The 23705-nt window shown below is 41.3% G+C and overlaps 1 protein-coding gene across 2 annotated transcripts in view; it reads right to left on the bottom strand.

The window, feature by feature from the left end:
* LOC106076837 (uncharacterized) overlaps positions 1-23705 on the bottom strand; it is a 217092-nt gene that overhangs the window by 37571 nt on the left and 155816 nt on the right. The window lies entirely within an intron of this gene.

Genomic DNA, 23705 nt, shown 5'->3' with positions numbered 1-23705 from the left:
CTCAGTTTTACAGCTACTAACTTTATTAATACATTCAAGCATTTATATTGAATTTATGTCTTATCAATCAAACTTTGGAGAGTGAACTGCATTGATTGATTCGTGGAGTGCCCTGATTGCTTACGTTCCTTATTTAAAATATACAGCCAATCAACATATATATCTAAATGTAGATGTGTAGACATGTTCAGTCGGCTTTAAATTCTTTAAATCAGAATACTTTGTGCTTTGATTAGATTATATCTAATACTGTTTTCAATATTAATTCTAATTATAACACCATCCCCCATTTAAAACCCACATACACGGATATATTCAGATATATAGATAGATACATACATAGATAGATAGATGCATAGATAAATAGACCTCTTTGGGGGGGGGTGCAATTTTGCGTAATATTTAATATTTAATGTAGAAAACAATTTCAAACACTCATTTGGGACCCCCCCCCCTCAAGTGGGGGGATGGGGGGATTTTCAAATTCTCCCCCTCCCCCCCCCCCTCCTCTCTAGCTACGCCACCGTAGATATTGCCTTATTTTACAGCAGACAATTACAATAATTTTTTTTTTTATTTTTTGACTTAACAAAGATGAGCACAATCTCATTTCCTGAGTACAGAAAGATGGCTGCGGACTCCAATGTTTTCCCTTAAAAAGCCAATTCTATTTGAAGCGAGAGTACGTGCAACCCAACTCAGCTTTGTGTGCATTAGCTTTGGCTTTCTTTGCCTGTCTTTTTGTTTAGCTCTTGGCTATTCTCTTCGCTTCATAGCTAAGAAAAAAAGTTTCCCGCCAAAAGGATTGACCTTGACCTAATTAGAAGCGTTTGTTTCCCATTTTATAAAAAGACATTACCAGAAAAAAATGGCGAGTGATTTTATACTCAAAGATTTAAATAAATATATCTTACGGCATTTTTTATTTCTCATTATTATCTGGGGATATTAACATCTATGTAACAATTTTACGACCTACTTTTATAAAACTTTGTACACAAGCTGAATAAGTAATATTTGCCATGCTTTAAATTTCATTAATTCACTTTTCAATGATTGTTTAAAATATTTGTTTTATCTGCCTTAGAGCAGGCAGGAGACCTTGGTGGTAACCACCAGTTTAGTGCCCGCAAAATTTAATGGCCCCTACTAAAAAATTTGGGAAGATATAAAAAAAAAAAAAGCAGAAAATAAAAACGAGGTTGCCAGGACATCCCGGCTTTTATTCGCGTTTGATGCTTTGGCTGGCTCGGACATGTTCGCAGAATGCCACAGGGTGTTAGCAATGCCCAGGGCCGGTCCTAACAGTTGCGGGGCCCTATGCGAACAGGCCGTCCTAGCCAAGTTCCAAGTCGGGCACTGTCCAATTGGTGTTTGCTTCGGACGGTGGAGAGAGAATTACGACACACGGTGTCACCACTGCATGGAAGACGACGAGACAATAGAACACATTCTTTACAAATGCCGAGTTCTGCATGAAAGATAAATAATAATAATTGGGACAAGGATTTGATAGAGAGAGAACTGGTACATATCCGACACTAAGGCTGTCCTTGTACGGGAACCAAGGCAACCTTAAAACTCACGGCTCGCTTCCTCTCACGTGCTCTCAGGGAGTAATTCTCAGTATGGTTCGTTACTAATGGGGTTCCTTATTCGGACCCTATTCTAAACGGAATGCGCGGGGCCCATTGTGGGGGATAGGCATAATAATTTTGTATTAGAAAATACATTCGTCTTTACAATACATTTTTAGTAAATGAAGGCTGACAATACAGTTTTTTGTTTATCGCGAGTGGGATTGGCAACCCCAAAATGACATGTTTATCATTTTTTCAGGAGATTTTCACAATTTCAGGAGATTTAGGGACTGTTTCATCTATTTTGCAATTTATGCAGATTTCCAGAAGGCCCTGGAAAATCAGGAGGCCGCGGAGACAATGTTATTATATATAATTCATAATGGTGTCAACATACAAATGTACACCTAGAATTAAAGCGGGTCCTATGATAAGACATTGATAAAGTTAGAAGCTAAACGTATTCAATTAGTAAAAATATTTCTTTCGCACAGATTTATATGTCTAGGGTTGTAGTTGTAATGATTGCATAAAAGATGCAATTACACTTAATATAAGATTTGCTTTTTAAAAGTATTTATGTTATTCTCGTTTGTTTGCATATGTTCATTTCGTAATACAAGATCATTTTTTCACAGGCTACCTTCCTTAGGGAACCTTGCTTGGCACTAGCTCATTATTTCACAGGTTATCTTCCCTTAGGACGCTAGTTATGTCTTTCTTATTTTTATCTGCACTAGCAAAGGGAGATAAGATTGATCGTTGTTAAGGGTAAGACGATTGTTTGGGTTGATTAAAATAGATCTAGTTGCAGCAGAGATAATGAAGCACATTCATATTTTTGTGCATAAGTACAAAAAGAAAAATAAAAACAACAACAAACAAACAAACAAACTAACAAACAAACATCTATTTTATTTATTTCTAACTTACTTTCTATAAAGAAAAAAAGTATTTATTTAACAGACATGTTCAACTTTTGCAGCGCTCAAAAGTATTCATCTACCGCTGATATCCGCAATGTCCAGACCACTGGCGGATCCAGAACTTTGGAGTGGGGGGGGCGATTTTTTTCCAAACCCTAACCCTAACGCCCAGTAATATATATATATATATATTCGATACAAAAGAATAAAATAAGACTGTTTCTCAATCTTCGGCGAAAAAAAAAACAGAAAAAAAAACAGTCATGTTGAGGCCTTTCTCTTGCAAGCTTGGGGGCCTGGGAGAGCGCTGTAAGCTTCCTCAGTGTTTCTCCCGCTTCTCCTGACATCTACAGCTCATTACTTATTAGTGGGATTCGGGGCGAAGCCCCGACGCCAAAAGCATTTTCTTGAATTTTTCACTGTAGAAACGCATTCTCCTGGGGTTCTCCTGGGGTTCAGGGCGAAGCCCCCTACGCCAAAAGCGTTTTCTTGCACTTTTCACGGCTGAAACGCATTCTCCTGACATCTACAGCTCATTACTTATTAGTGGGGTTCGGGGCGAAGCCCCGACGCCAAAAGCGTTTTTTTGCACTTTTCACGGCTGAAACGCATTCTCCTGACATCTACAGCTCATTATTTATTAGTGGGTTTCGGGGCGAAGCCCCGACGCCAAAAGCATTTTCTTGAATTTTTCACTGTAGAAACACATTCTCCTGACATCTACAGCTTATTATTCATCAGAGAGGTTCGGGGCAAAGCCTCGACGCTAAAAGCGTTTTCTGGCATTCTTCACTGCAGTAACGCATTCTCCTGACCTACAGCTCATTATTCATTCTATTATAAAGGACCTTTTGAATAATGTGGAAAAATATTCTAATACTGTGACAAGTCAAAAACTCGCTGTCAGAGTCACTCTAAATTATCACAGCATTAATTATTATTTTTCATTATTTATTTATTTTATTTTAATTATTTCCCCATCCTACCCCTGAATTCTCCACCCTCACCACCTTTTCCGCTCCAGGCTAGACTTAGTTGACCACATTGGAGATAGCTAAAGCGCGTCCTTTCATTCATCTGCCCTTGATCGGGGAAAGGTAAACACACAATCTCTTTTATCTTGCCCGCCGGATGTCTGAAGGACGGTCGCGGTTGACACCACCTTGGAGAAAATTAGGCCAGTCCTTTCATTTATCTGCCCTTGACCGGGGCAAAGATAGACACGTTCTCTTTAGTCTTATCCGCGGATGTCCGCCGCGATTGACCCCCCCCCTTGGGTGAAATGTAGGTCACTCTTCCCCCCACGTCTCTCTTTGATCTAAGAGATTACACGGGTCAACATACCGCGTGATACTCCAAGGTGCGGCTCTTGTCGGACTTCACCCACGTGTAAGCTAATTCTTAGCCTAGGACGTTTCCTGTGTCCGCCCACATTTCCCAGGCATATATAAGTAGATTAAATAAAGTCAGACCCTCTTTCATTCTCATACGAGCTATCGAGTCTGGACTACTTCGCACATTCTTTCTCCTAGAGGAATACCTGGTGGTAAGCCGAACTTAATCACAAGTTCCATCTTAATTACTCTGTGTATATTTCCATTGGATTTTATCATGTGTATTTTGCTTAGTTCATTTATATTTAATTAGTGCATTGTGTATTTCTCACTGGCGTAAGTAGAAAACATAAACATGTGCTATGTATATATTTTAGTATTGCATTAATCTATTAATGCTACGTTGCTCAATTGACCATTGATGCAACCATGTATATATTTGTACATCTTATTTTATTTCCTTTATCTCGGTTGATCGCCTTGATGATCTTACTAGCGCACTGATACTGCGTCTAGAAGAGAGATACGAGTTATCTCCCCTGTAACGAATTATCTCCCCTTTACTCATTTTACTCTAATGAGAGTTGCGACGCTTGAAGGGACATTTAAGCACGCTCCATTGTTCTCGACCCACGGTCATATGTAAACAAACCATCTGGATCGCTGACCACCGCCCAAATCAAACCCCCCCCCTTTTCTTTCTCTATCCACCTGCGTTGTTTATTTGAGACTATTATGTCCCCTTCTATGTACATTTTTATATTGTTACTTTCCCTCTTATGTACATTTTTATATTGCTACTATCAGCCATCTATTATTCCAAACCCCATTTGTCATCTTCTCCCAATTATGCTCTAAAGCAATTTTACCAATCTGACGAATGCACCTCAGTGGAGGGCATCGATAAGATGCATGAGAGACATGTCCTAACTTGTCTTTGTTTATCCGCAGCCTCCCTCAGGTGTCTGCCTATTTATCGGATCACTTACCTGCCTATTTGCCTACTGGCCTATCTATGGGCTTAGTGCTAACCAGCGCTGCACTTGCCTAGTTGCTATCAAGAATCACCTATTGCCTAGTTACTGGATCAACGATCCATTTACCTGCGGTTGTGCTTAGTGCTATTCAGCGCTGCATTTGCCTACTGAGATCTACCCAACTCCACTACGTGGCGCTATCGGCATTGCCCGCCTATTCGACAGCCCACCTGTCAAGCTATTAGGCGCGACGTCCCTATAGAGTCAGGTCTGTGTGAGACGTCATAGCTACGCCAACCCTCTGCAACTCACTGGACATATCCCGTCAACTACGCTGCCCACGGCAGATCCGCTCTGCCCGCAGTAACCTTGTGCCCACGGTAGCCGGCCACCCGCCCTACTGTGCCCACTACAGATATTAGATTTTGGGGATTGAGACTCCACAAGAACTATATCGCCGGCGTCCCTCTATCCGCTAGAGCGCCACCTCCAGCTGCAGAACCTCAAGCCAGGACACAGCCAGCTGCGACATCAACAGGAATACCAGCTAAGTCAGAGGACAAAGTGACATACTCTCTTATTATGTGCAAGAGTGATGATTAAATATAGGATATATTAGAGATAGATGCAAACCCTCCCCCTTTTTATTATTATATGTATATTTATGTAAATAAATTTCCTTTATTTTAACTTTTGTATCTATCTTTCATTGCTTTGTCTCGTTGCGTGTCTGCTCCCGATTCATATGCTGATAAGTGGGAGTGTGATAGCATTAAAAATAATCATCCCCTAGACATAAAACGTGCCAAACACACGTCACATTTCCCCACTTGTCACATTTTGGCGAGCCCGTCCGGCATTTAACCCATTAGTACAGCAGGCACGAACAGGCAGCAATAACTAAAATTCCTATCAATATTTTTTTTCTTTAAATATTTATAAGTATCATCACTTCGCATTATCAAGAGTGTCACTTCTGTCATATTTTATTTATACTATTATTGCATTTTATTTGTAATATTTCATTGCAGGAACTTGTGATTAACATAGGCAGACACCACATTCCTTTTGCACTCTTTCCTATAACCAGCGACTCACTTTCGCTAACCCACTTTCTTTAATTCTAGCTCAATCCTATTATCCTTTCTATCTGCCCCTCCATCATCCTAGTACCTCTCATCTCCCACCCCTCATCATTATGGCCAGCGGCACACGCTCGAAAGCGGACTCTGACATGAAGCAGAAAATGGCTGAATTGAAGGATTTTGCGGCCACCTTATTTGACGATGAGGCAGAACGGAAAGAATTTGTGAGAGCACGATTTGAGGCGTTTGAAAGAGAAGAAGAAAAAAGAAAGGAAGACGAAAAGGAAGAAAGAAGATTAGCAAGGGAGCATGAGCTAGCAATGAAGGAAAAGGATAATGAAATTGCCAGAGAAAGAGAAAGAAAGGAAGCTGAAATAGCTATTGCTATTGCTAAAGAAAGAGAAGTCACCGAGCGAGAAAGAGAGCAACAAATTACAGCGAGAGAAAAGATAGCCGCGGACAAAGAGAACGAGGCCGCCCGCCAGGCTTCTTCCGAGTCTCGCCCGGCTAGCCCAGCATTCTTTCAAAGTTCTTTGAACGGTCTACCCCACATGCCAATGGAGCACTTCGACGACAAGACAGAGAACATCGAAGTTTATCTTGTCCGATTTGAGGAAGTAGCACGCTTTTACGGTCTGCCAGAGGAGAAATGGTGCTTCCGGCTATCCCAATGCCTCCGAGGCAAAGCCTACGAGGTTTACTCCAAACTTCCCTCCGGCCAGCGAGAGGACTACACAGCCCTCAAACAGGCGCTACTCGTCCAGTTCGAGTTGACCGCCGAGGCCTACCACAAAAAGTTCAGAAGTTCCCGCCTCGAACGCAGGGAGACCTACGGCAACCTCTGCGAAAGGCTGGACAAGTACCTTGTCAGGTGGCACGCTCTCAGCCAATTGCCAGAGACTTTTGATGGCCTAGCATGCCTCGTACTCTCTGAGCAGCTGTTAGAATGCATGTCCCCAGAGGTCAGAGTCTATGTCAAGGAGCAACAAGCAACTGCACCCGCTGACATAGCTTCCGCCGCTGACCGGTACTTGAACGCCCGAAAGGACTTAAAAGGTAAAGCAACCGCGACAGACCAGCAAACAGACCAACCCACTTCTCCTGCTCAATCCAACCTTGCTCCTAAAACTCCCCAGCATAACCAGGCACCAGGTCGGCAATCCACCCCTCATAGCCACAATAACCGCCCCAACCACCAGTCTCGCTATAACCAGACCAACTACTCTCAGCGTGACTCACGTCATAGCGCGCGTGACAGTAGACCCACTCCACAACGGCAGCAGCAGGCCCCACGGACCCTATCTACGGTGACGCCAGTCCCTCAACCCTATGTGATTGATCCATTTGACCAACCAGAGGAGGACACATACGTCGTCTCCACGATGGCCGTGGTTCCTCAACCCACTGCCATTGATCTCGGCCAACCAGAACTCCCACCAGTGCTACCTCACCCCATCTCTTCTCCTCCGGGAGTAGAGAACATTCTGGCTAACGGTGTCGAAGTTTTGGGCCTATACGACTCAGGCTGTTCGTTCGGCGCGGTTATCAATAAGAAGCTGATTGACCCATCGGATCTCACTGGTGGAACAGTGACAATCCAGTCCATAGACCGTGGCACTCCTCCGCAGGTTCTACCTGTCGCGAGGGTACACGTGGAGTGCAGATACGTACATGGCACCATTGACGCCGCCGTCATGGACACGCCAGTGTATGACTTCATTCTAGGCTCAAAATATGTTCCTCTTGGAGTAGTCAACAAACCTTACTTTTCTCTGCCCGTCGGTAGATCGACGAAGCAGAAACGTGGCAGCAACCAGCAGGTTGGAAGCCCTGGTCGCCACACTAACACGCCTAGTCCCGACTCATCAGCAAAGCTCAAACCACTCTGCCCTGGCATTGACACTGCTAGAAAGTCACGAGTTAAAGTGTGCCCGCGCACTCGTGAGGGTCTACTTGACCCAGGCTACTCAGCCAAAATTAAGCAACATTCCTCTGACATTGACAGTGTCAGAATGCCCCGAGGTAAGATTAACCCTTGCTCTCGTGGACTCACCCCTCTCCATGGCTCATCAGCCACTACTCCGAATCAACCTCTCCCTGGCATTGATAGTGTCAGGAAGTCACGAGGTAAGCCGAACCCTCGCGCCCGTGAAAACACTTCTCCCTATGGCTCCTCAGCCACCATTCCAAATCAACCTCCCCCTGGCATTGATAGTGTCAGGAAGTCACGAGATAAGCCGAACCCTCGCGCTCGTGAAAACACTTCTCACCCTGGCTCCTCAGCCACCATTCAATATCGACCTTCCCCTGGCATTGACCATGTCAGGAAGCCACGATGCAAGCCACATTATTGCACTCGTGGGGACGTTCTCCGGCAGAACTCCACATTCTTTATCAGGCCACTCTTCCCTGACATTGATCGTGTCAGACGATACCGAGGTAAGCTGACTACTTACTCTCGCAAAGAAGCGCCTCACAGCGGCTTCGGAGCCAAGCCCCAACGAGCACACGTGACTTGGGCACCCCGCCTAAGCCCCAATCACCCTCCCCAATCCGCCCCAGGAAGGAATGATTACTCACCCAATCGCCCAATCTACTCTCCCAAGCAACCCCAAAGGTTTCACCCAGGTGACTACATATTCAGGGACGGAAAGTAGACCACGGACAGACTTGGACAGACTCTCCTCCTGGCATGGCTACCCCTTATTTTCCAGATTTTTTTTCTAATGCTGTGATAACAACTGATCTTAAAGTTAGAGTGACATCAGTCTGCTCGCACTTTATGGATCTTTCTGCGATAGATCCATCTTGGCGGCGGCGTATGTGACAAGTCAAAAACTCGCTGTCAGAGTCACTCTAAATTATCACAGCATTAATTATTATTTTTCATTATTTATTTATTTTATTTTAATTATTTCCCCATCCTACCCCTGAATTCTCCACCCTCACCACCTTTTCCGCTCCAGGCTAGACTTAGTTGACCACATTGGAGATAGCTAAAGCGCGTCCTTTCATTCATCTGCCCTTGATCGGGGAAAGGTAAACACACAATCTCTTTTATCTTGCCCGCCGGATGTCTGAAGGACGGTCGCGGTTGACACCACCTTGGAGAAAATTAGGCCAGTCCTTTCATTTATCTGCCCTTGACCGGGGCAAAGATAGACACGTTCTCTTTAGTCTTATCCGCGGATGTCCGCCGCGATTGACCCCCCCCCCTTGGGTGAAATGTAGGTCACTCTTCCCCCCACGTCTCTCTTTGATCTAAGAGATTACACGGGTCAACATACCGCGTGATACTCCAAGGTGCGGCTCTTGTCGGACTTCACCCACGTGTAAGCTAATTCTTAGCCTAGGACGTTTCCTGTGTCCGCCCACATTTCCCAGGCATATATAAGTAGATTAAATAAAGTCAGACCCTCTTTCATTCTCATACGAGCTATCGAGTCTGGACTACTTCGCACATTCTTTCTCCTAGAGGAATACCTGGTGGTAAGCCGAACTTAATCACAAGTTCCATCTTAATTACTCTGTGTATATTTCCATTGGATTTTATCATGTGTATTTTGCTTAGTTCATTTATATTTAATTAGTGCATTGTGTATTTCTCACTGGCGTAAGTAGAAAACATAAACATGTGCTATGTATATATTTTAGTATTGCATTAATCTATTAATGCTACGTTGCTCAATTGACCATTGATGCAACCATGTATATATTTGTACATCTTATTTTATTTCCTTTATCTCGGTTGATCGCCTTGATGATCTTACTAGCGCACTGATACTGCGTCTAGAAGAGAGATACGAGTTATCTCCCCTGTAACGAATTATCTCCCCTTTACTCATTTTACTCTAATGAGAGTTGCGACGCTTGAAGGGACATTTAAGCACGCTCCATTGTTCTCGACCCACGGTCATATGTAAACAAACCATCTGGATCGCTGACCACCGCCCAAATCAAACCCCCCCCCTTTTCTTTCTCTATCCACCTGCGTTGTTTATTTGAGACTATTATGTCCCCTTCTATGTACATTTTTATATTGTTACTTTCCCTCTTATGTACATTTTTATATTGCTACTATCAGCCATCTATTATTCCAAACCCCATTTGTCATCTTCTCCCAATTATGCTCTAAAGCAATTTTACCAATCTGACGAATGCACCTCAGTGGAGGGCATCGATAAGATGCATGAGAGACATGTCCTAACTTGTCTTTGTTTATCCGCAGCCTCCCTCAGGTGTCTGCCTATTTATCGGATCACTTACCTGCCTATTTGCCTACTGGCCTATCTATGGGCTTAGTGCTAACCAGCGCTGCACTTGCCTAGTTGCTATCAAGAATCACCTATTGCCTAGTTACTGGATCAACGATCCATTTACCTGCGGTTGTGCTTAGTGCTATTCAGCGCTGCATTTGCCTACTGAGATCTACCCAACTCCACTACGTGGCGCTATCGGCATTGCCCGCCTATTCGACAGCCCACCTGTCAAGCTATTAGGCGCGACGTCCCTATAGAGTCAGGTCTGTGTGAGACGTCATAGCTACGCCAACCCTCTGCAACTCACTGGACATATCCCGTCAACTACGCTGCCCACGGCAGATCCGCTCTGCCCGCAGTAACCTTGTGCCCACGGTAGCCGGCCACCCGCCCTACTGTGCCCACTACAGATATTAGATTTTGGGGATTGAGACTCCACAAGAACTATATCGCCGGCGTCCCTCTATCCGCTAGAGCGCCACCTCCAGCTGCAGAACCTCAAGCCAGGACACAGCCAGCTGCGACATCAACAGGAATACCAGCTAAGTCAGAGGACAAAGTGACATACTCTCTTATTATGTGCAAGAGTGATGATTAAATATAGGATATATTAGAGATAGATGCAAACCCTCCCCCTTTTTATTATTATATGTATATTTATGTAAATAAATTTCCTTTATTTTAACTTTTGTATCTATCTTTCATTGCTTTGTCTCGTTGCGTGTCTGCTCCCGATTCATATGCTGATAAGTGGGAGTGTGATAGCATTAAAAATAATCATCCCCTAGACATAAAACGTGCCAAACACACGTCACATTTCCCCACTTGTCACAAATACATTGCAAATATAACCGATTTGTTCTTTGAAAAGATAAGATACCCCACATATTTAGATTAAGGCTTTGAGGATCGCCGCCGAAAAAAAAATTCGATTAATAATATTCAATAAAATTTACGCCTAAATTGTGAGTTATAGTCCTAAATTTATTTAACTAGAAAAATATGAGTAAAGGTTGGAAAAAGTCGACTAGGAAAAGATTATCTGGCTTTTGAACTCAATTCAACCGTGACTTATATTGAAAAATTTCGTTTGAATTATAACTTTTCCAAAGCAAAGTCTTTCTTAAAATAGTTATGATAAATTCATGTGAAATTACACAAACTCTGTCTGGAAAGGGGAAAGGCGGTAAAATGAAAACGATTAATACTCGCTCCTTTTTATAATTCCTGCTTATGATTGCATTTTGCATTAAAGAATAGGGGTTGGGCGACTCGATGTAAGAATTTACTTTATAGCATATATAAATTATATTAGTGACAGATTTTTTTAATTTTGTAATTTCTTATTTAATACAAAAAGAAAAAGTATTGGTTTGTCCGATGGGGGGAAGGTGATTGCATGTATCGCACTTCCACCTGTTTATATTATATAGATATTCGACTAATTTTGTTCACATACTATGATTTCTCCATAAAAGTAGGACCACCCCCCCCCACTCAAAGGGTTTAGATGGGAAGGGCGGTGGAGGTATTCGCTCTTCCCCTTCCAATCGGCCAACAGGTGAACGAAAGTATATAAAGACCGGTTAAAATACCAATAACAAGTTTTAATCATATAGATATTTAATTTATTCTGTTTGTAAGCTGTGATTTCTACAAATAAATTGGACCGCCCCCACACTCGAAATTTTATGGTAGGGGGGGGGCGGATTGATGCCATCGCCCCCTCCCGACCCTACCAAATCGGCCAAAATACTAGAAAGGGGGGGGGGCGAAATAATCTAAAAATAGGTTGAAATATATAAATAATTAGTATATATTATTAACATAAGTAATAAATTCGTATACAAATTGTGTGATTTCTATACTAAAATTCGTCCGCCCCCCCCTAGGGGGGGGGGGTCGGCCGAGTGGGGGGGGGCGATCGCCCCTACCGCCCCCCCCCCTGGATCCGCCAGTGGTCCAGACACTGATATGCTTCTATTAAATTAGGCATTCTTAACAGTAATATAGGTCGAATACATGGCTACCCTAAACATCCTGCAACTGAGACACTAAGGTACCTTCAAATAGTTTAAGCAAGTGACCCTTGAACTCCATAATACAACTTCCATGCAGTGCACTAGGCTATAATGTAACATTAGTTATCCGTAATGTATTGTAGCTTTCTGCTAGGAAACCATAATAATTTATTTCATTCCATACTCCATTAAAAATGTGGTGAGAAGTCTTTTGAATGACATGACCATATTACAATCGCAGCCCTACTGTCAATGACTGTCAACTGATTGATGACAGGCCATGTCTGTGAATGTAAATACAAAGATCCTAGGGTCGATCTCAAACTAAGACTTAGACTGTTTTTTTTTATTCTTATAGAAATTCGTCGTGATTACAAGGACCTTTTTTCTCAAATAAAAACAAACACAACGGAAACATTGACATAAATAGAACAAAGACACAACATAAAGAGTTCTTGGAGTGACTCTACACACAGACGTCTTGGTCCTTTACACGTTGCCTTGTCCACGACTGGCGCGGATACAGTCTGAAGGACATTTGGCGTAGACAGGGATACAGTCTGAAGGACATTTGGCGTAGACAGGGATACAGTCTGAAGGACATTTGGCGTAGACAGGGACACAGTCTGAAGGACATTTGGCGTAGACAGGGACGACGCTATGAAGATTGCACCAGAGAAGTTATGTGGCTGTTCGATGGGACATATGCCGCGTTACTGACATACAAATCCTGATTACTAAATTAGAATGGGCAGAAAATCAATTGATTTATGGTCATGGGATTGATATCGATGTATTACTTAGCCAGCATTGAACAAAAACAAAGTCATTTCATGGACTCAATGCACCCTTGCATCATAGAGGAATTCGTGCAAAATAGTTTTTCCCTTTTGTGACCCATATATGCAAGTTCTCCAGGAAGATCATGTTCCTGACCGGCCTTAGGCATAGGCAAGCTAAAAAAGCAGCTTCGTAAAGGATCAAAACATTGCAAAACTTGTATCATGCATATCTCAAATATATCAGAGCACTACTTCAACTAGCTTAACTTTAAGTCTCTAAAATGACTCAAGGTGTGGTGAAATAGTTGCTATTTGTTTATGTTTGTGTAACGTCGTGAGAATGTGTTCACAACATTGATTTAGTGTGCTACAGTCCAAGTCTCTTTCGTCAGTTCATGTGTCGTTCTAGTTTAATACAGCCTTGTTTTAGGTTACTCTTCCGTGTTCCTTTATTTCTTATTACAATTTATTAAACTAGAAATTTTCAATTTCATGGATCTATGTGCCTCACGTATCTTTTTTGGATTTTCGTTCAACACTATTCTCAGTCTGTAAGTAAAAGTAGTAATACAAATGGAACGTCTATTTAGGCCAAAAGAGCTGGACATAGAGCCTAGCTCGCCATCGGCTGCCGAGAAGTGGCTGCACTGGCTCAGAACATTTGAGAATTTCATCTCCTCAGTCTCTCATTGCGAGATTGACAAAAAGAAATTACTAGAAAACTACGTTTCTTCGAGCGTATTTCAGTACATAAGTGAGTGTACCACGTTCGAAGAATCAATCAAAGTTCTACAAAATGTCTACGTGAAGCCTAAAAGCGAAATTTTTGCACGGCACATGATAACTCTTTGTCGACAAGAGAACGGACAAACCGTTGACTCCTTCCTACTTAAGCTTAAAAGTATGGCCAAAGACTGTGACTTCAAAGCTGTCACCGCTGAAGAACACAGAGATATCTTCGTAAGAGACGCCTTCATTACTGGACTGGCTTCAAACAGCATAAGGCTGCGACTCTTAGAGAAATCTACTCTAACTCTACAGTGCGCCTATGAAGAGGCAAGACAACTTGAATATGCCCATAACCATGCCATGGCGTATAACATCTGCTCTGAAACTCCCTGTGGAGCTAGCGCCCACGAGGAGAGCCTTTCTCCAATGACAAAAGTAGAACACGAGGTGAGTGCGGCGACTAGTAAAAGATGTTTCTTTTGTGGAAACAGCCCACATCAACGCTTTAGATGTCCGGCCCGTGACGCTACATGCAACTTGTGCGGTAAGAGGGGCCATTTCCAGAAAGTCTGTAAATCGACCAGACAGACACTCAAATCTACAACCTCAGCCATAGTGAAAGCAGATGATGACACGTCTCGGACTACAACCGTTGGATCTTCCTGGGCATCGACACCAGCGTCCGGTCTTACTAAATCTACTATTTCAATACTCGTCAATGGAGTACCATTGAAGGCTCTCGTAGATACGGGGAGCAGTGAAAGCTATATATCTTCTTCAATTGCTAAAAGGTACAAATGGAAATTAGAAACGTCCAGAAACAGAATCTACATGGCCTCTACACATCTTTCTCGCACTACTCACGGCCATATTTTCGCTAAAATAAAGTACAAAGATGAACAATATGAAAGTGTTAAGCTCTCACTACTAGATGGACTAGTATCTGATGTAATCTTAGGGCTAGATTTCATCAGCCAGCACGAAAAACTGATGATCCCATTTGAAGGAAAACGAAGCACTCTCCAGGTCTGTACGCTGAAAGCTGCACGAGTTGAAGCCCCTCGCCTCTTCGCTAATCTGGCTCCTAACTGCCATCCCATAGCCACTAAATCTAGAAAATATTCTATGCCTGACTCCAAATTCATTCAAACTGAAATCAAGAGACTTCTATCTGACAAAATTATTGAGCCTTCCACGTCCCCGTGGCGAGCCCAGATAATTGTAACAACGAATGAAAGGCACAAAAAGAGAATGGTTATCGACTATAGCCAAACCATCAATCGATTCACTTACCTCGACGCGTATCCCGTGCCAAAAGTGGATGAACTGGTGCAGGAAATATCTAAATACTCAATGTACAGTACATTTGACCTCAAAAGCGCTTACCACCAGATACCTATCAGGGATGATGAGAAGCAGTACACGGCGTTCGAGGCTGGCGGAAAGCTTTATCAGTTTTGCCGCATTCCTTTTGGAGTGACAAACGGAGTCGCCGCATTTCAGAGGACGATCAACGCAATAATTGAGGAGGCAGGGCTACAGGACACGTTCGCTTACGTGGATAACGTTACCATCTGCGGACTTGACTCCATTAGCCACGACCAGAATCTACAGAGATTTCTCAATGCCGCTAAAAAGTACGGTATCACCTTCAACAATGATAAAAGTGCTATTGCGACTAATAAAGTATGCCTCCTAGGCTATGAAATCTCACAAGGGCAATTAAGACCAGACCCCGAAAGATTTCAAGCATTGAGAAACCTACCTCCACCACAAGACATGAAATCACAAAAGCGGGTGATTGGACTACTGTCCTATTATTCTCAATGGATCCCAAATTTCTCCAACAAGATCCATTTATTGGTGAACAACAAAGCCTTTCCTCCCCCTGAACAAGTACAACAAGCTTTTAAACAGCTAAAACACGAACTTGAAAACGCTGCTGTGTCGACGATAGACTACAATCGACCACTAACAGTCGAAACAGATGCCTCTGACATCGCGATTGCCGCCACTCTTAATCAAGACGGCCGTCCTGTCGCCTTCTTTTCAAGAACACTCACTAATAGTGAACGCAGACACTCAGCAGTGGAAAAGGAAGCATACGCTATCGTAGAAGCCCTGAGAAAATGGCAACATTACCTTATCAGTAGACCCTTCACATTGGTTACAGATCAACGCTCAGTGTCTTTTATGTTTGACCAGCAGAACAAGGGCAAGATCAAAAACGAAAAGATTCAAAGATGGCGACTGGAGCTTAGTTGTTTCCAATATGACGTCGTATATCGACCCGGGAAACAAAACGCTGCGGCGGATACCTTTTCAAGGAACCACTTTGCGTCAGCAATGACTGGAGAAGACCTCAAACTGTTACACAACAACCTCTGTCACCCAGGGGTCACGAGACTCCTCCATTTCGTTCGGACTAAGAACTTACCTTTTTCCTGCGAGGACGTCCGCAAAGTGGTAAACCAATGTAAAACTTGCGCTGAACTGAAGCCTAGATTCTTCAAACAGTTTTCAGGCACCCTCATCAAAGCTACCCAACCATTTCAGAGAGTAAGCATTGATTTTAAGGGGCCACTCCCATCTGCTACTCACAATAAATACTTATTAACAATGGTGGATGAGTACTCACGCTTCCCATTTGCCTACCCATGTCCCGATATGTCCTCATCCACTGTCATAAAGTGTTTAAATCAGCTGTTTTCCTTTGTTGTGATGCCAGAGTACGTCCATTCTGACAGAGGTACGTCCTTTATGTCGAGGGAGGTGCAATCCTTTCTGCACGAGAGGGGAATAGCTACAAGTAGAACAACCGCCTTTAATCCTTCAGGCAACGGACAAATTGAACGACTAAACAAAACTCTATGGAACGCTGTTACTTTAGCACTGAAAGACCTCGATCTCCCGATCTCGAGATGGGAGCTTGTCTTGAACCAGGCCCTATACTCGATTAGATCATTACTATCTACGGCAACAAACGAAACTCCACATGAGAGAGTTTTCCGGTTCAACCGGAAATCCTCCTTCGGGATATCTATCCCCACTTGGCTATCTAGCCCAGGTAGAGTGTTGCTGAGAAGAGAGAACCGATCTTCAAAGTATGATCCTCTCACGGAGGAAGTCGAATTGCTGATGTGCAACCCCCAATATGCTGTCGTACGGTTGCCCAGCGGTAAAGAGGAGACGGTCTCTCTAAGACGCTTGGCTCCCACCCCCTCCCCATCCACAACAACAAGTGAACCTTCGTTCTTCCCTCAGGGTGAGGATAATGAATATCCTCCAGAAACTCAAAACACAGAAGTACCAGTCAACACCCCTACGGTGATACAAGAAAGGAAAGAACCCCTGGTAGGCTCTGAGGACCTCCGAGCGCTTCCTCTTGAAAATACCCCACTTGACGCTCAGGAACTCACTAGTGACTCCCAAACTGTAGAACAGGATAGTCAACCCCCTTACAACTTGAGAGAGAGAAGAACCAGACCGAACTATAGAGTCTAGAGTTGTTCCTTTATTGCACTACATATGTTCTACATAAACTGGCATTGTTTATCTCTTGCTACTGATACTAGAGTTTACTTTTCACTCACTTACGTACATGTCTACTTACTACACTATTTGTTAATATTTAAAACAGAAACTAGTAATTGTTTATAAGTCATACAACAGATACTGGTTTTTAGGTTTCTTTGCATCACCATTCACTATTGTTTACAAGAGAAATTAATATTTCGACACTATTTATTGATCTATTGTATTACAGGCACTGGCATTCTCTTTTATTTATGCTATTGGCCTACTATATTACTATACTTGCTATTTTAATTCTAGGCGGGGTGAATGTGGTGAAATAGTTGCTATTTGTTTATGTTTGTGTAACGTCGTGAGAATGTGTTCACAACATTGATTTAGTGTGCTACAGTCCAAGTCTCTTTCGTCAGTTCATGTGTCGTTCTAGTTTAATACAGCCTTGTTTTAGGTTACTCTTCCGTGTTCCTTTATTTCTTATTACACAAGGTTTATTGACAAACATTTAAATCTACTTGATAGACTTTGGGGCCACAAAATTCACATTGCCTATGGCCTCCTATTACCTAAGGCCGGCATTGATCCTTTTGCTAAAAATATGACTCTCTTATTCAGTTTCTAGCAGTCCTACTTTAAAAACAGTTGTACAATTATTTAGTCTGTTCTTTGTGCACACAGTTATTACGAGATTATGAGCAACACAAAATCAAAGTCTAAATCTTATAGCAAGTACAATGGTGTCCTATTCAATATCGTCAGCATAAATTTACATATAGTCACTACTCTCCAAAATGTTACTGGGAGCTATAGAAGTTTTCCAAACAAATGTCTCGTAAAATATGGAACCGTAGTTTCAGTAGGACTTTTGTAAGTATTTTAAAAAATCCAGGGCAATTCTTCTCAACCTCACCGTGGAGCTCGGCTGGTAATTGTCGTTACAGGAGACGATTAGACCAATAGGGAAGCAAAAAAAGAATCCCCGTTGGGGTGCCTAGGTACCGAGTCCATTGCACTGGCGGGAACGGAAAAAAGCCCCAAGAAACCTTTCACCATCCACAAAACTTTCCTCAAAAGTGACGCTTTTATGGTAGACACCTGCACGGCTGATGTGGTACAGAGAAGGAATATGAGAGAATCTCCCCGTTGTGCTCGGCCTTTTGCTTCGCTTGGGATACGAGCGTCCTGGGATACGAGCGTCCTGGGATACGAGCGTCCTGGGATACGAGCGTCCTGGGATACGAGCGTCCTGGGATACGAGCAATGGGTAAATGGGATGTAATAATTTGCATCTGCTTGGATCTTTCCCAGACAGAAGTTTGTTCAGACAGACAGATTCCATAGGCCCAAAGTATATCAAATAAAGCATCATTCCAGACGGTGGGGTCCACGGGACTAACGATGTTCCATTCATCCGAGTCTCAAATTGTCAGTGGAATGTGCTCACACTCAGTTGAACGAGAGATGAAGGCTACAATTTCACTCACACTCACACACAATAATCATAGATAATTAAGTGTACTGTACACTATTGTGTTCTATTGCACTATTGTGTACACCGTTATAACCGACACAGTATAAACTATAGTATGTTATTGCTTATTTAGTTTTTTTAGTAAAAAATTTGTTTAATTAAAAGAGTGCACTGCCATTCATCAGATCCTTGGAAATCGGGGCTGCTAGACTTTTTGCACTTAAACCCAACACTGTGCATGCAAATATCTTCTAATTCATTGCATTCCAATACTGGATTATAAAATTAAAATAATTAAAAAAGATTCTAAACTTCTATTTTAGACTTCCTCTTGTTTCTCAAGCTATTTTATAAGGTATCTACCGACTTATAACCAGAAGTACGTGATTAGATACATAAGAATTATTTTCTAGTTTCTAGAGTTTCTTTTCTTCCCACCTGGAATGGACCAGAAAGTTTGAACATCAAGTGAGTCATCATTTAGGAAATTAAAAACAATATCCAAAAGTTGATATTGTTATAAACCTGGTGGTGGCACAGATGGGGGTAGTGGTGTGTGTGTAGTCAGCCGACGTAAATCGCCCCGGTCCAGCGCAGGACAACTGTGACCAGTGACAGTACATGCCAGTTCGGCAACGACCTGTGTGTAAATATTACGCACGCAAGTCACGGCGATTGTGATCATTCTGAGTGGTCAAGAACGTTCCATCCGATTCTACAAGGCCAGTAGAGACAGTATATAAGAGCGAGTGTGTCAGAAAGACTGGACTTCACTTTACCTCGCAATGTGACCAGTACGAGGCGAAGTTAGAAACAGTACGGTGTGTGAATTCAGGCGGAGCAAGGCTAGGTTTTTGGACAGTTTGTGTAATATTGTTGCCAACTGTACAGTGTTGTATTGTATTTGAAATTAAATTGCTACTGTTACTTTGGAGCCCTGAGTTGTGAGGTTCTTTAAGTTCGTTGTGTCGTGTGGTGAAGTTTGAAGAGAGCCTGGATAGCGAGATTCGTAACAATATTTTTGTTTTTCAATTCTAACTATTAATTTACAAATTTGCCAAACTAAAAGAAAAGGCAATAACGGAATGAGGTTAAGAAAGAGAGTAAAAGAGAGATATGAAGAGGAAGAGGGACAGAGAAAGATGGACAAAGAGAGATACACACTTAAAGAGATAATGAGAGATAGAGATAGAAGATAAAAAGGGAAAGAGAGAGGAAGATCGAAATTGAGATGAAAAAAAAAGATGGAAAGAGATATGAAGAAGGAAAATGAGGAAAAGTGAAAAAGAAAGGAAGAGAAACAGATGGAAAAAGAGAGATAGGAAGAGGAAAAATGGAAATAGAGAGCAAGAAAGAGTGAAAAAAAGAGAGAAAAAAAGAGGAAAGAGAAAAGATGAGTGAGATCGAGGGATTCACTATTCCCTACAACGTGATCACTTGGCTTTTCTCAAGAATAGTTTCTATTGTAATACATAACAATTAAGAATCAATTAACCAGCTGGTGAAAGAGAACAAAGTTGCATGCCTTTATATTTTACTGCAAGAATAATATGGGAAAAAAAGACATAGCCCTAACATGCTTTAATAACAGAAACAAATCTTCCTTAGTTCAGTCATCTATACACGATTCCTGTTTATTCATTGATTGAAAATTTACATAAAAACAATACCACGATATATATTTCAACTATTTAATCTTGTAAAAGAATTTATTATTTTATGCTTTTATTAGGTTGTTTTTCCTATTTCTGATTATCACTAAACATAATTTTTAGAAAGTAAAGGTTTCGATATGTCCTAAGTAGAGTAAATTCAGGTCCTAAGTATAGGGATACGTTAGAGACTGAACTGGGGGGGGGGGGCGGGGGCTGTACTAACTGGGCCCCTCACAATATTGGGGGACGGTATATAGGTATATGGTTTTATATACGCATAAGACTCCCCGTAAGGTGCCGTTATGATTTAAGTCTGGTATTGTATTTGTATGATTTACGATGTCCTTTAGGACTAAGTTGTACTAAGTTGCCAAGTTTGAAATAAACCATATTGAGGAACCAATAACAAAAATTTTTATGCTTGAGAAAATATGGTTTACAATTGTGCATTACACATAACAATACATTATTAGCAGACAGAATATACATTCATTGGAAATAACTAAACTAATAATGTCAAGGAAGCTAAACTAATAATGTCAAGGAAGCTTAACTAATAATGTCAAGGAAGCTAAACTAATAATGTCAAGGAAGCTAAACTAATAATGTCAAGGAAGCTAAACTAATAATGTCAAGGAAGCTAAACTAATAATGTCAAGGATACTTGATTGAACATCAAAGTTGCCACCTAAATAAAAGCTACAAAAGAAAGCGCTCAGAAAATTTGATTGTGTAGTGCTACAAAATACACAGAAATAATTATAGACCTTTAAAAAACAAAAACAAAAACAAAAAGCTTATCTACACTTTGTTCTATACAACGGATACACCAGAAAGCTTTCTGTTAAAGGATTTGTCTCCATATTTGAAAATGTCTAATACCACGTGACGTTTAGATAAAAAAGTTGGATTTTATTCAATTACTTTAATGCAACGGAAAAAAAAATTCTTGTGTCCATTTTGGTGATTTCTGTCTTGTTCTGATGAAATGTTAAAATCGTGAACTAGGGAACTGTTTTTCATGTTTATAATCTTTCTTTAGATGTTTTTTGCTCGACTGGGGTCTATTTGTCGCCAATGATCTTACTAAGCGACATTTAGGATTTTATTAAGTTCATTTCTTTTGGGTTTTTTAAATGTTCAAATTACCAAACTAAGCAGACATGTTAAAACGTAAAAAAAAAAAAAAACACAGATAATAATTATTATTTTAATGTGACCAGCATGACCATATCTATAGGAGAATTCAATTTAAAAATTCAATTTTTTGATTTTATTCGAGTCATGATCTGTTTCAATAGAAAAAAAAATCTTCAGTGACAAGCCAGGTATTGAAAGTTACATCATGTGAAATCAAATCAGAAACACTGTTCAAGCTGAACTTTTAACTCGGTCAACCAAAATAATATTTTGCAATAACTAAACCTTTCTTTTTTCATTTCTATGCAGAAATTTTATTTTCTGACACCAGTTTTCACTGCTGGGATCACAGAGTTCTATTTCTATGGAAATGAGAGATTTATTGATAGAGGCGAACCCGTGAAGAGAAATAATGTTTCCTGTAGTTCAGTCTAGCGGCTGTCTAATACGACCGTAATCATTTCAATCATCACTTTAATCTATAAATTCTGACAAAAATGTTTATTTGACTTCTAAACTGTCTGTAATGATACAATTGTATTAAATAAAGTTACTTGCTGTACATTATTGTGGCCTAGTCGTAAAGCACTTGACCTACGAAGAGAGGGGTCTCGACTTCCGGTGAAGGCTGGGATTTTAAATTTTGAGATTCTTAAGATGCGTCTAAGTCCAGCCAATTCTTTGGGGAAAATAAAGACGGTTGTTTCCTTGTGCTGGCCACATGACCTCCCCGTTAGCCTTCTGACTAGAAACAGATGGCTTTAACCAATTAATTGCCATGATTCTAATTGTAGATCGTAAACTTAAACCGAGACCAACCGTGATTGCCTGAACACTTAGCTGCGACGTAGCAACCCGTGGGCAGCTTAGACCAGTATCGTTGCCACGTCAGAGGTCTAACGTCAGACCAGTGACATGGCAACGAGATATTGGTCTAAACTGCCCACAGGTTGTGACGTTGCAGGTCAGTTTCCAGGCCTTCTGTAACGATTGGTCTCGCTTTAACCCACCTACGAATGCCATCTGTCAATGAACAATAAAAGAATGACATTCCTTTGCTCCACTGGGTTGTTGCCCATGACAGAAAACCAAACTGATCACGTGCATGTATTATCTTGCTCACACCAGGTCATTGTTACAGTGCAAGTCTCATATTTTGTATGTCACACTGCCTTTAATAGGAAGAGATGTAAATTCCTATAAAGTTACCTTAAAAAATGACACAGTGGATTTTATTTTGAATGATTACAATTTGGATGGGAGTTATGACCACACATATCGCGCCCAATTTGGGGTTCACGGCTGATTTCAATAAGATGTCAACTTACGTCAGGGCTATAGTGTAGATCATGTTTCGTCAAAACCTGCTGCGTACTCTAAATGAAACATTTGATTTTATACATTCTGATGATAATAGAGATGCTGACATAGGACCTGTATTGATGAGTTCAACTCGATGGCATTTAGTCAAAGAAAATTTTCGATGACAATTTAATTGATAATGAAAAAACAAAATTCAAACTCTAATGGTATGAAGAGAAGGAAGAATGACACGCTTTGCAATGACAAGAATAAATCGTGTTTGAAAGTTAAAAACTATTTGATTAATAATAATAATTGTATTTAAAAAGCAGTTGTTATCAAACAGGGAGTTCGTATGTAGGTCGTACACTAGTTTAAAATATTAAAAAAAAAATATATGATGCATTTAAAAAGCTATCAATGTAACATGTACACAGATACCCGCTTCTTTCTCTTCCCCCTCTATTCTTTGTTCCCCCACGTGGTCCAGACAAGGTAATAGGATCATAGCTCACAGAAAAAGCTAAAAACATGAAATTGCGCTAAACAAAAACAATTGGTAAAAATTTCTAATCATACATATTTTTTTAATTGTTAGTCTAGATTACTCTAGATCTATTGCAACAGACATTTCTGACACACGAATCACAGTCCGCATTACAGACCAAACAAAGTCACCGAATCGAAAGGACTTGATCCTCTGCGGATTCATTGCGAAGCGTCTTGACCACACGAGGAAGAAATGGCATACTGACCAATGTGACTAACACATGGAATTTTTCGAAAGAGCACCGTTAAGCCGTAGACCCCGAGAGCAAGGGGACACTGCCGCAGCTGCCAGTTGGCGTTGAGTTGAATTAATTCATATATAAAGATTAAGAGTACAAATAGTTAATATCAGATAATTGATTCG

The sequence above is a fragment of the Biomphalaria glabrata genome, chromosome 17, assembly GCF_947242115.1.
Source record: "Biomphalaria glabrata chromosome 17, xgBioGlab47.1, whole genome shotgun sequence".
Classification (NCBI taxonomy): Eukaryota; Metazoa; Mollusca; class Gastropoda; family Planorbidae; genus Biomphalaria; species Biomphalaria glabrata.
The sequence above is the reverse complement of the archived record's forward strand: the minus strand, read 5'-3'. Positions and strand labels throughout refer to the sequence as shown.